This window comes from Mus musculus, chromosome 15 (genome assembly GCF_000001635.26).
Source record: "Mus musculus strain C57BL/6J chromosome 15, GRCm38.p6 C57BL/6J".
NCBI classification, from domain to species: domain Eukaryota; kingdom Metazoa; phylum Chordata; class Mammalia; order Rodentia; family Muridae; genus Mus; species Mus musculus.
In genome coordinates, this window is record NC_000081.6 from 35,328,613 (window position 1) to 35,341,501 (window position 12,889).

General features: G+C 38.5%; 1 long non-coding RNA gene across 2 annotated transcripts; it reads left to right on the top strand.

Annotated features, from left to right (window-relative positions):
- The first annotated feature begins 377 nt into the window (after nucleotides 1-377).
- Nucleotides 378-11,754, top strand: Gm33584. Of its 2 annotated transcripts, none has more exons than XR_383923.3 (3): nucleotides 378-680; nucleotides 902-991; nucleotides 11,600-11,754. It is a non-coding gene; the product is annotated as a predicted gene, 33584 (long non-coding RNA). The 2 variants fall into 2 exon arrangements; XR_383924.3 differs by having other exon boundaries at nucleotides 381-680; nucleotides 902-924.
- Nucleotides 11,755-12,889: the final 1,135 nt, after the last annotated feature.

A 12,889-nucleotide genomic window follows, 5' to 3' on the forward strand; every position in this document is an offset into this window, starting at 1 on the left:
GCCATTTTCATTCAGACCGTCACATAGGGCTAGAAATATATTCTTTTATATATTTACCACTTGAACAGTACATTTTAAGTTGAAGTTTCCCCATCTCATTCTTTTCAAATTAGCCAATAGCCACCTTACTTCGATAAGGATATCATGAAGAAAATGACTGATTAAAATGTTGCAAAGACTCTGATTAAAAAATCGAGTCCACCACCGTCAGAATGTCCTCCACAGTAAGCAAACACCACTCTCCAGAGGCTACTTCTGCTCTTTGTTCTGTTAGTTTCATAAATTTGGAATGCAGCTCTTTGCTTAGCATTTGGATATGTCTCCTTATAGATTCCAATTTCATAAGTGAAGAGAATATATTTATACATCTTTTTAATAGATGTAGCATTATTCCTGTAGGGAATTAATCTTCACTGTGGACTTCCTGAGCTTACTGTCACCTAGGAGACAGACCTCTGGGTATGTCTATGACGGCATTTCTGGAGAAGTTTATCTGAGACTTACAATGACTGAGTGGAGGTGGCTGGGGTTCTAGACTGCGCACAAGGGAAAGGGGAGCGTCAGTATTTCCTGGCCTCCAGACGTGAGGAGTGGCAGCTGTGTGTGCGTGCTGCCAGGACCTCTGTTACAGCTTCCTGGCCCTGATGGACCTTCCTTCTGAACCTGAGAGTCGTTGAGAGGTAATGTATCACACCAGCAAGTGAGGTAATGAACACAGTACCCTACATGCTTGAACTTTAGTGGGTGTGATAAACACATGATAGTAAATGAGATTTATGTCTTCCTCATCTCTTTGCAAATTCTATTCACTCCTCAACGCCTGACTTAAATGCTACATCTTTAAAGTTCTCTAATCTCTCCCACCACTAAATTCTCTAATGCCCTGTGCTCTTCTCCCTAGTGCATTCATTCATCGTGTTCCAGGTGTGTAAGAGGAGTGTGTGCTCGAGCCCCACTCTCCCTAAAGGACGGAAGCTCCGCACAGTCAGCAGTCAGTGTCTTTGTGTGCCTTGAATGGTATCACTAAATGACAGAACCCAACATGTACAATCCAGTATGAATTCATGCAAATCCCTTATAAAGTTAAGTAAAAAACATATTATAAAGTTTAAAAGCAAGTAAAATTTAGATATCCAAAAATAGCTCATTGGAACTAGGGAAACTGCTCAGTGGGTAGCCTGTTTGGCTGCACAGTGTGAGAGATGGAGTTTAGATCTGCAGTACCCATGTAACAAGGCTGGCAGGAGTGGCAGCCCCCTCATAATCCCAGCAGTCCTGGGAAGTGGGGGTAAAGAATGCTGCGGCCAAGCTGGCCAGTGAGACTAAATAAATCTGCAAACTCCAGGTTGAGTGAGAAACCCTGCTATAAATCTCTGGCCTCTACTTGCACATGAACATAAATGTATATGCATTCATATATGCATGTACCAAAATACATGTGGGCATGTTTGAGCGCACACTCACACTTACTTAACTTGCTAAAATTGGTCCTAATAATTTTTCATTTGGTAGTCATTCTACAATGCTTTCTTAGTGTTGCATTTACTGAAATTTTAACATTAATCATATATCTACAGCAACACATGTAGGGATTTTAGTATAATCTTCCATGTCTAATGAAATTTATTTGCCAAGTTGTATACTACTTCTCTACATTATAAGAGCAGAAATGGATGTTAAATAAAAATGTTCCAAATATTTTTCAGAGATGAGATTAATACTTAAGATACCCTTTTTATTAGATCTTTTCTTCATTTACATTTCAAATGCTATCCTGAAAGTTCCCTATACCCTCCCCCTGCCCTGTTCCCCATCCCACCCACTCCAGCTTCCTGGTCCTGGCATTCCCCTGTACGGAGGCATATGATAAGATATCATTTTTAAGCTTCAGAAAGAAATGAACATTTCTGTGGCAAGATTAAAAGAATTAAGTCACAAACATCATTAATGCAAGAATAAAGCAATTTATGTTCTAGCAGGATGGCTCAGTGGGTAGAGATGTGTAGCATCTAGCCTGGTGACCTGACTCTAATTCCTAGTACCTACAAGGTGGGAGGAGAAAATTGTCCTTTGGCCTTCATACATGCACACATGTGTGCACACATGTACTCAAACATATCAAAGATACACCCCAAAATCAATAAATAAACATGATTAAAAATAGAACTTGTCTAAGAATAATTAACATTGAAGTAAATTTTTTAAAGAATAAATTGAGAAAAAAACTTTATTTATTTATTTTCCTTCCAAATCTGCCAACTTCGGTAATGATTTAGACACAGTGGAAAACATTGCTTTCACACTCTTCGCTCACATACGACATACTATTTCATACAACATACTAGCAGAAGTATATACCAGGGATATTTTTATAGTTTTTAAAGCTACTATACAAAGTTATGGGTTTCATCATGGCATTTTCCAACATGAATATCATGGCACTTTGCACATACTCAAAGCTATATTACCCTCTTGTACTAGCTAATTTTATATAACTTGGCACAAGCTAGAAGAAGGTGAAATACACCCTTTCCTCTCCGAGTGTTTTATGGTCATGGTATTTTTATCACAGCAATAGAAATCGTAACTAAGACATTTCTCTTGTTCTTCCCTCTCCCCTCCCCATCCTACTGGTATTATTCTTACAGTCCCCTTCTGCTTTTATGCCAAACATACACACATACATACACACATACACATATATGTACATATATGTATTATGTGATACATATATTTAATATATTTTATTATTAAAAACTAATTATGTCTAAAACCTGGGTTACAGATACAAAATAAAAGATATTTGTATTTCTTTTTCATTTTTAAAGTCTAAAGTATATATTAGTTATTTATAATCATTTTTAATGATTTATTTATTTATTTATTTATTTATTATGTAAGTACACTGTAGCTGTCTTCAGACACTCCAGAAGAGGGAGTCAGATCTCATTACAGATGGTTGTGAGCCACCATGTGGTTGCTGGGATTTGAACTCAGGACCTTTGGAAGAGCAGCAGCCAGTGCTCTTAACTGCTGAGCCATCTCACCAGCCCCCTATAATCATTTTTAATGCTTTAAATGTTGATTTATTTTCTGTATACTTGTGTTCCTGAGTGTGTGCATGTGCACGGTGTGCACACATGAGAACATAGAAGTCTGAAGAGGGCACTGAATCCCCAGGCACTAGAATTAAAGGAGGCTGTGAACACCACGTGAGTGCCAGTAACCAAACCTAGGTCTGCAAGCAGTAAGTGCTCTTAGCTGCTGAGCCCCTCGCCAGCCCATACTCCTAGTTTTCATGATCAAGTTTCCATCCACTACATAATGTATTTTGATTAAATTCACTTCCTTTCCTGTCCTAGTCCTATTGATCCCCTTTTCTTCCCGACTAGTCCTTATTTTCACCTATTATTTGTATGCCTTTTACTTTTTATCTTTCTTTCCTTCTCCCTTTTTCTTCTGCTCTTCCATCCGTCCCTCTGTCCGTCCTTCCCTCTCTCCCTCCCTTCCTCCTTTTCTCCCTCCCTCCCTCCCTCTGTCCCTTTCTTTCCGAGTGTGACAGTGGATTTAATGAAGGTTGCTTATAGGAGCATGGGTGAGCAACTTCTCAGTGGCTGTACCACTGAAGAAAATGTCTCTCCCTCCAATAGAAACCCCCAACTCCCTATAGATCCCCAGGAGGGGCGGAGCCTACTGAGTACCTCCTTGCTCCTTGGCAGAGCATTGGTCAGCCTAGTCTTGGCTAGTCTTGTGCAGATAGTGAAAGGCTATGACATGCCTAGATGATAGTATTTCACAGAACTCCGTCTCTATTCTGGCTCTAATATTCCTCTACCAACTCTCCTATGGTCTCTTGAGCCTTGGAAAGAGTGACATTCAATCTAGCAAAGGGAACTGTCTCTGATGAAAGCTGACAGAAGCATAGATTTATGGGCACAAACATAAACATTTAGAAGCCAAATTGACAGGCACACCAGGGATAAAAAGACTGGAATTTCCCCCTGTCTTTGTAGAGTGAGTGCCACACTTGGCTCTTCAGAATAACATTCAGCAGTAAATTTGCTCATACACTTGGTTTTTACATTTCAGTCTTTTAACTCTGTCATGCAATTGTAGCAACCAGGAAGGAGATAATATCTTGATTTTCAAATCGCAGTAACACTGAAGGCTTAGTGTCTCTGAACCAAACGAATGTATTTACTAGAGAATGCAGAAGCAAAATTGTGATGTAGTTTTGAAGTGGGAGCTGGGAGTTGGGGGAGAGATAGAGTTTATAGTCTAAGATTTAAAATATAAAAGTATAAAGTGTATACATTTGAAAGACTTGTAGAAAGGAGTCATGTGGCAAGTTCATTACCCAAATAGTTCTTTCTCAAGAAGGAAATTATACAAAAACAAAACAAAACAAAACAAAAGACCCTCACTGCTCAAATTTTAAAGTAAATTTAAAAGACAACGCTAGAATGACTTTTTAAAAACTAAACGAAAGCAACCTTTAAACGTTTATATCCTTAGACTCTGAAATGTAATCTGTGGTGGTCAGGGGACCCGAATAACAGATAAAGCTGACTTACAGCCTGCAGACATGCCAGGATAAGTAGGTGCATCCTTCCCGGGCTTCCCCGGCCAGCTGGTTGTTTCCTTTCCATCTGCTGCTTCAGGAGTTGTATTTACACTTCTCCAGATACACTCCACCCATATGTGCCTGGCCTTGCACATCACATAAGGCTCTTTCAGGGCAGCTTCCCAATTTTCTCATTAAGAAAACGTCACATCACCCTAATAAACTCTATAGAAGGTGCCACACGATATTCCCACCAAACTAGTCCCATAGGAAACATCATCTGACATCTCTCATGGCTTTCCTTTGCCAGGCTGTTCCTGCTTGCCGTTTCGATAGCTAGAATGTTTTCTTTCTTCAGTTGATAGAAACTGATGTTCTAAAAATACTTCACAACTCACTTGATATCAGATAATGAATTTAGCTTTGTTAAGGGACTCTCACTGTGAAGATATTTTTTGGTTGTTATAATAAGTAGACTCGCCTAAAGGTCAATGATTGCAATTTCCTAAGTGAATATTGGCTTGCCACTCCCCTTATGCAATGTAGAAAAGTGTTGCAGTGCCGGCGTATAAGTACATGCTGCCAATCCCAGGTATTCTGAGTCTGAGACATGGAGATGTTTGAAGCTCAAGACTAACCTTGGCAACTTAAAGAGAAGCCAGACTCGGGGTAGAATTTACATTTTAAGGGTCCATGATTTGCTGAAGAATGATATCCTGGACTCAATTAGTATGTAAACATGAGTGTTTTATTCTGCAGAAGTCCAGGATGCTGGAGTCTCCCATTACCAAGATAGAGAGACCCCAAAGTGAGCTCCCAGGCCAGATTTAAAGCACATTAGGAAAATTCTGGGTGGATGACCTTTATCCTGATGCATCTCTAGGGACATTCCAGAACCATTACTGGGGCATGGGGGCTGGAAACTGTTGCTGGGGAAGTCTGGAAACTGTTGCTGGTGGAGTCTGGAAACTGTTGCTGAGGAAGTCTGGAAACTGTTGCTGGTGGAGTCTGGAAACTGATGCTGGTGGAGTCTGAAAACTGCTGCTGACCCATTGTCCTTGTCTCAGGGCAGGTGGCAGGGGTAGCTTCTGAGGCCTGCATGTGCCTGGACTTGCCCAGTTCTTGAAAACAGAGATTTAGGCCTCATCTCCTGAACTGTCAATTTGAAACCTGTCATGGTGTAGCCTCGTCTTCTCAACATTTTATTTAATAGCTTGTTAATTTCTGTATTTTTTACCAGAAATTTAAAAGATTATAAGTCTTACAAAGTATGTTTATGAACAAATCAATGTGATTACTTTGACTCTGCCTGCTGAAAATAACCATGCACACTTCAGGGGAGCTGGCAGAGAGCCTGTTGCTGTAAAGTCTGGTTGTTGAAGTGTTCGGTGGCCCAATAGACCTGAGCTCCTCAATCTCAAGTGTGTCATCTATAAAACAGGCAGGGTCTTCTTCCTCAACTTCCAGGAATATTTAACATTCTAACCTAAGCGATGCCAGATAAATTATATTATAAAGTAGATTTAATATACTACAATTATTTATACATTTAATATATTACAATTATCTCTTGCATCTTTAACATTACTTAATGATCTATAGAAGGTATGTGATCTAAATAAAAAAGAGATGATTCTGGGGTTGGGAAGATGGCATTGTATGTAACGTGCTTACCATGTGAGCACAAGGACCTGAGTTCAAATCCCCAGAACTCACTTTACAGCCAGACACAGTAACTGCATTTTTAATCCCAGTACTCCTGTGATGAAATGGGACATGGAAACAGGAAGCTCTGGAAGCCCAGTGCCAGCTGGCCTGGCATATGCAGTGATGACAAGAGAGACCTTGCCTCCAGGGAGGCGGAAGCTGAGAGCCAGTGCCTGATGCCTTTCTCTGAATCTAGACATTCTGTGGTGTGTATGTGCCTTTACACACATGCAAACATGCACACACATACCTCCCACACACACTGACACACACACAATAGAAACATTTTTAAAATGTGGGTTTTTTGTTTTTTGTTTTTTTTTTTTTTTTGCTTCTTTGAGGCAAGGTTTCACTACATAGCCTGGCTTGGCCTGGATTCCCTCAAAATAATAGAGACCTGTCTATCTTTCTCTTGAGTTCTGGGATGAGAGGTGTGCACCACCATTTTTTTTTAATTTAAAGATATTAACTTTTACTAACATTCACTATTCCTTTCAACCATTCAATACAAGTTGACAAAAAAAAAACCCATAAGTAACCTCCTCTTTGCACAGAATATGATGTTTATGGCAGCTTTACATAGTTGCTTTACATGAGGTTCACCATAGTTTTATAACCTATAGTTTGAGAAATAGTTTGAGAATTAAAAATACATGTATCTAATGCAAAGGTTATATGATTTTCAGTATAAAATATGACTGTTTGAACTATAGAATTTCCCATCACACTGTACAGTGCTTCCCATCCAGGCAACCCCTGACAGTTGTGAACTATTGAGAGCCCTGGAATGGTGCACTGAACCATAGTGCCATGCTTCAGCCCAGCACCTCTCCAGCAAACCTCCTCATTGTCTGAACCACTGATTTTGGTGCTTAGCCACAGACTTGTACTTTAACATTTGCTTTCTGCTTTGGTCTTCCTGAAACCACAATGCTGTCAAAGTCGGGTACTACGCATCACAAGATTTTAAATATTCCGTTTTGGCACACAGTACTTATTCAATAAAAAAATTGTTGAAATAAATGTTGAGTTTTTGTTGGGTGTTCTGTAAGGAAGTTTTCTAGAGGGACGCGTAAAGAATTGGAGTGGATAGTTTCCAGAGCTGGGCATAGAGACACACACCTTTAATCTTAGCACTCAGAGGTAGAAACAGGGGGATCTTTGTGAGTTCGAGGTCAGCCTGGTCTACATATCACATTCCAGGACAGCCAGGAATGTAAACAACTGTTCAACAAAACAAAACAGAGATGAAAAAAAAAAGGGAGGGGAGTAGATGTCTCTGATGCTGTGATATATGTACTCTAGTAAGAAAAATACTCATCCCGATGTCTGTGTTATTTGTTAGATAAGTAGTCCTTGCTATGTAATTTTGAAATCCAAAATGCCTGAAAACTTGTTTCTTTTAGACAATGTGATTGGCAATTGTGTATTGGTGTGAAACACTTACAGCTTGTATTCCATTTGAGGGAATAATTTAGAATTTTACCACAGAAACATTATCAGATCTCGAGAACTTCAGGTATTGTAAAATGAATGATCTACAGAAAGTTAAACAATAAAATTTGCAAATAACAACTAATACAGTAACAGACGTATCTAAAATCAGCACTTGGTGAATAGCTAGTCCTTGAATCACCATATCTCTGTTGGGTGTCCCTGGAGATGGACAGGGACTCAGTTGGTTCTACAGGGGAGGGGGGGTAGAGGGGTGGGAAAGGGGCAGATGAGGTAGCAATACTCTTCTGACAGACAATAGTTATACAAGACAGGGTCCTGTGAGGACTAGATCAAAATCAAGGAAAGCTTGGGCATCATGGGGCTAGAAATGATTCAGAAAAGACCAGGGGGCACTGAAAAGGAGATAGAAAATAAGAGTAAAGAGAGAGAGAGAGAGAGTCCTGAACAGTCATGCAGGTGAGAAATCTCCAAATGATTCTGCATGGAGTGGACAGCTTGACTTAAACTATGGAGTACGAGTGGACAGGCAGGGACAATAGTGCTGGGAGCCTAGATCTGGCTTTGGAAGGTCATTCACCTGGTGGCCCTCCTCATAGTGCACATGAGTTATGCATAACCTGAAGCTGACAGTCGTGTTCCCAATATTTACTTAGTAATGGAGCCATAGCACAAATCTCTGTTTCATGGAACCGTCTAGTGCTGGCTCTCCCCACCACCAAGGGATGGTATTTCAGTGTGCATCAGCCAAGACCAGCTTTTCAGAGAATATGAGATCTGGGCTGAATTACTATAGTAATTTGTGAAACCTTTATTCTTTCTGAGTTTCTAAGTATGTTTTCACTTGTATTTTCCACTTTCAAAAGTAGGAAAGTCTTGATGCTGAGGAAAGTCTTGATTTTTGCAATCCCCAGGCCACCAGGGTAGTGAGTTTTCCACATAGCTTGGTGTGCTGGATGTCTGCACGTTTCCCAGATCCAGCTTCTATTGTGATTTAGGCTTGTGACTCTCTGTTAGAATCAAAGATTGCCATTAACACCCAGTGACTTTAATTATCTATGAATTACAGACACTTCAGCTGTATTGATTGAGATTTTCCAAAGACTATATATCTTTATCTATATTAAAAATAGGTGGATACTTTGATAAGGTGAAACATAAAATAAATTAATGTCATCAATATATTCGACAGTGGTCATTTAATATTTATTGTATGCAAGCTATTGAATAAAATTGTTTTCTGAATTCATGTTCAAATTTACCTTGAAAAAATTAAGCCAAGTATAGTTGGAGCACAGATATGTCTAGTTGTAATGAAGCAGTTCCTGTAAGTGTGATATGACTGGTGTTCAAATTCTCATTAGGACTATATTAGGACTACAATGTTTTATAATGTAAATATTTTGATACCATACCTCTCCTGACTCATATGAAAGTGGCTCACCATTACTGCATGAAAGTTTTCTGCCTTAAAAATCAACTCAGAATATAGTGTTCCTAATTGCATGTCCCCTTCTTGAGGCCCAAGCATGTCCAAGCAGTATCTGAGTCACCTCACTCTGTTGTATTAACTAATGCCAAAAGTATTTTGTTGCAACTGCATAACATTGTGATTGACTGGTGAACATTTTAATGAAGGAGATCTAAATGGAGATAACATTTTCCCAAGCAGGACGTTGCTGGTGCTTGACTACCTGTTCTGTGGGTATTTATTTTTGTCTTGTCAGTTAATTTAGATAGAACGTTTGAAGTTACCAGTTTGTGACAGTCTTTACAGAATGAACCATTGTGTGAACATTTCTAGTAGGGACTTTCCCAAACAAAGAAACTTTTTTCAACTTTTGAATGTGACCCACAATATGGAATGAATTTTACATTGTGACCAGTATATATATATATATATTGTGTGTGTGTAAAAATAAATTTTACATTGTGACCAGTATATAATTGAGACAGAACTTTCATGAAACAAAGCTTTCTTTGCTGTTTGTGATACACGTGGCTTTTAAATTCTGTTCTAAGTAACTTTAGTCTTTAAAACAGTTGGTCTTCTATTCACTAAATTAATTCCTAAGTCTCTGAAGGGTCACCATCCGCCATCTGAAAAGCCTAAGGCAAACATTTCTAAGGGCGAACACTGTGTATTCTTTATCTTTTCTCCCCAGTTCCTAGGGCTGTGCTCACTTGGTATGTATCACTGCAATGTGTGGGAATGTTTGACTTGTCCTTAATTTAGTTTTAGAGACGGTGTGATGTCACTGAAGTTTATCTACAGAGGTTGAGGGAGGCCTTTGAAGGAGATTAGAAGGAATTTATTGGTAATTAGTAGCTGAAGCTGAAGCATAGGCGATGTGGACGTCATCGCACACTTAAAGCTGCAAACCATGGGACAGTGTTTGGCTCTCCATACAGTCAGTGCTTCTTTCCTGTAAGTACTGACAGACTGTTTCAGAGGTCACCACGCCTTTAATCCCAGCACTTGGGAGGCAGAGGCAGGTGGATTCCTGAGTTCGAGGCCAGCTTGGTCTACAAAGTAAGTTCCAGAACAGCCAGGGCTACAGAGAAACCTTGTCTCAAAAAAACCCAAAAACCAAAAACTAAAAAAAAAGAAACATCGCCTCATAACCATATAACAGCTTTCTCTGATGACTCTTATCTATGTAGAGTGTATCATGCTTGACTTTACCCAGGTACCAAAGTTCCTAAAAAGCACGCCATCTTGTGTACTTAACAAAGCCCTTATTATCATTCTTCAGTTAGTACTCAAGGCCAAATACTATTTATGTATAAATCATATTTTTTGTCTTCTAATAATACAAACTTCCCTCTCTTAAGTATTTGCTTAATTTACTGCAGGCTACCCAATAATTTAAACTTCTCATCCATACATAGTAATAGTATTTTATAGGGACTTCATGACTATTTGGGCACCTAATAAAATTCTACTCTAATACAATTCTGTTAAGACAAATACTATCAGAACGGACATTGCTGGAAACAGGGCTGTGTGCTTTTCAGTTGTTGATAGTTTTCTTTGTAACAACATTTTCTGCTTAGCTGAATATTAGTTGAGTTCAATAAAAATTTGAATTATTTTATTTCCTTAAATAAGCAAAATTTACGTTTTGGTATTGTGAGAGTTGGGAGTCTTACCAGGGATCATTTTTTTCTTTATTATTATTTTTTATTAGGTATTTTCTTCATTTACATTTTCAATGCTATCCCAAAAGTCCCCCATACCCTCCCCCACAACTCCCCTACACACCCACTCCCACTTCTTGGCCCTGGCATTCCCCTGTACTGAGGCAGATAAAGTTTGCAATGGGCCTCTCTTTCCTCTGATGGCCGACTAGGCCATCTTCTGATACATATGCAGCTAGAGACACGAGCTGCAGGGGGTACTGGTTAGTTCATGTTGTTGTTCCACCTATAGGGTTGCAGATCAGGGATCATTTTTACAAGTGCTTTTATATAATGGCATACCATCTTAACAATAGTAAGTATTCATATTTTCTCCTCAGCTAGATTCTAAGTTCATCAGGGAAGCTTCTATTCCTCTGTTCCCAATGATGCTTCTTGGTTTTGCCTTTATTCTATTTCTTCTCATAGAATGCAAAGAACTCCTGTCCTTCACACAGTATAGAAGTTCATCACATGCTCACTGCTGAGCTTTTAAAGCTAAGTCATTTGCTGAAAGACTTAGAGGGTCATCGAGACTCTGACTTTATTTTACTTTTGGTAGTGAATTAGATTAGAACTTAGAAAACTAAGTTTGCAATTCTGTGTATTTGTGAATGATTTTAACCTTCAGCATGTTTTTCCCGCATTGCTGCCCCGGGGCTAATACTTGCTTTTGTTTTGTCTGTTTTGTAGCAAATATGAAGAAGACAATACAACATAATTCTAAGGCTGCTCCTTGAACATTTGAAAGAACAACGCAAGCATAAATTATTTAGTGAGGTCTTCGTGTATGATAATTAAACGAGAAAAGAAACACGTGTGTCAGGGGACAGCAGTGATAATCTGAAAGAAAAATTTGGTGAATAAAACTAACTGTGACAACTTGTTTTCTGGGAACGTTGTATTACTTCCCCTTTGAGAAAACAGGACAAAAAGATGGCTATCCTGAGGAGTCATTCATTCTCGTTCGTAGGACAGCTTAAATGTTTTACAATGTCGTGTTTACTATTTTTCCGTTTTTATAATCTTCAAGTGAACTTCAGGGTAACTGCTGTGCCGCTTGTTCATTTGTGGGAAGGCACCGGAATTTGCTAGCTCCTTGAGTCGCTGGCTCCTTGACCTATGGTTTGGCATGATCTCTCTCTTCTCAGACCACACTGAAGACCACTCTGCTCAACTTTCACCCCCCACAAAAGTCGTATCTATGTGAAAAGAAACAGTGCCAGAGTCTCCAACACAAAATGTGTCTGTGCTGATGTCGGCTGTTATTAATAGTTTAAAATGTGTGTATGTATTTATAAACTTCAATCACCTTATATTTCACATTTTAAAATCTCATACACATAAGATTTTTGTAAATTTCTTTCTTAAGGCTTCATATTTTTCTCAGTTTTCTTAGCTAGGAACACCACCCTCCCAACCTGATCTGTTACCTTATTTTTTATACCATTTTTCCATTTAATAGCCTTCATGATATACATAGTGTACAATTGGAAATAAATTTAAAAATCAAAGCAATTAATCAATCTAATAGTATTGGATATTTTAATTCCACATTGAATTATAATAATTTGGATTATTTAATAATCATGTAACAATAAGATATTTATCTGTTTACGTGATAACAGTTGTTTTTGAATTACTTAATTTTATCTAAATTTTACTGTCCATAATTATATAAGTAAAATTTACATTGCCTTATTTTTTATAAGCAACAAAAAAATATATGCACAAGGGGACATTTTAGCCTGTTATCCGTACACAAATAAACAAACATACTACTGTTAGGGCTTCTTTCTTATTGTTTTCAAAATATTTTGTTTTCTCACCAACACGGTGAACCCACAACAATGATTAGAGCCTTATTTTAAATATTAATGATGTCATGCTTTTGCAATTGAAAAATATATAAATGGCGATTATTGAATAATTTGATTCTTCCTGCGGTAGAAGAACACTTGTGTTTCTAATGCATGCATGTAA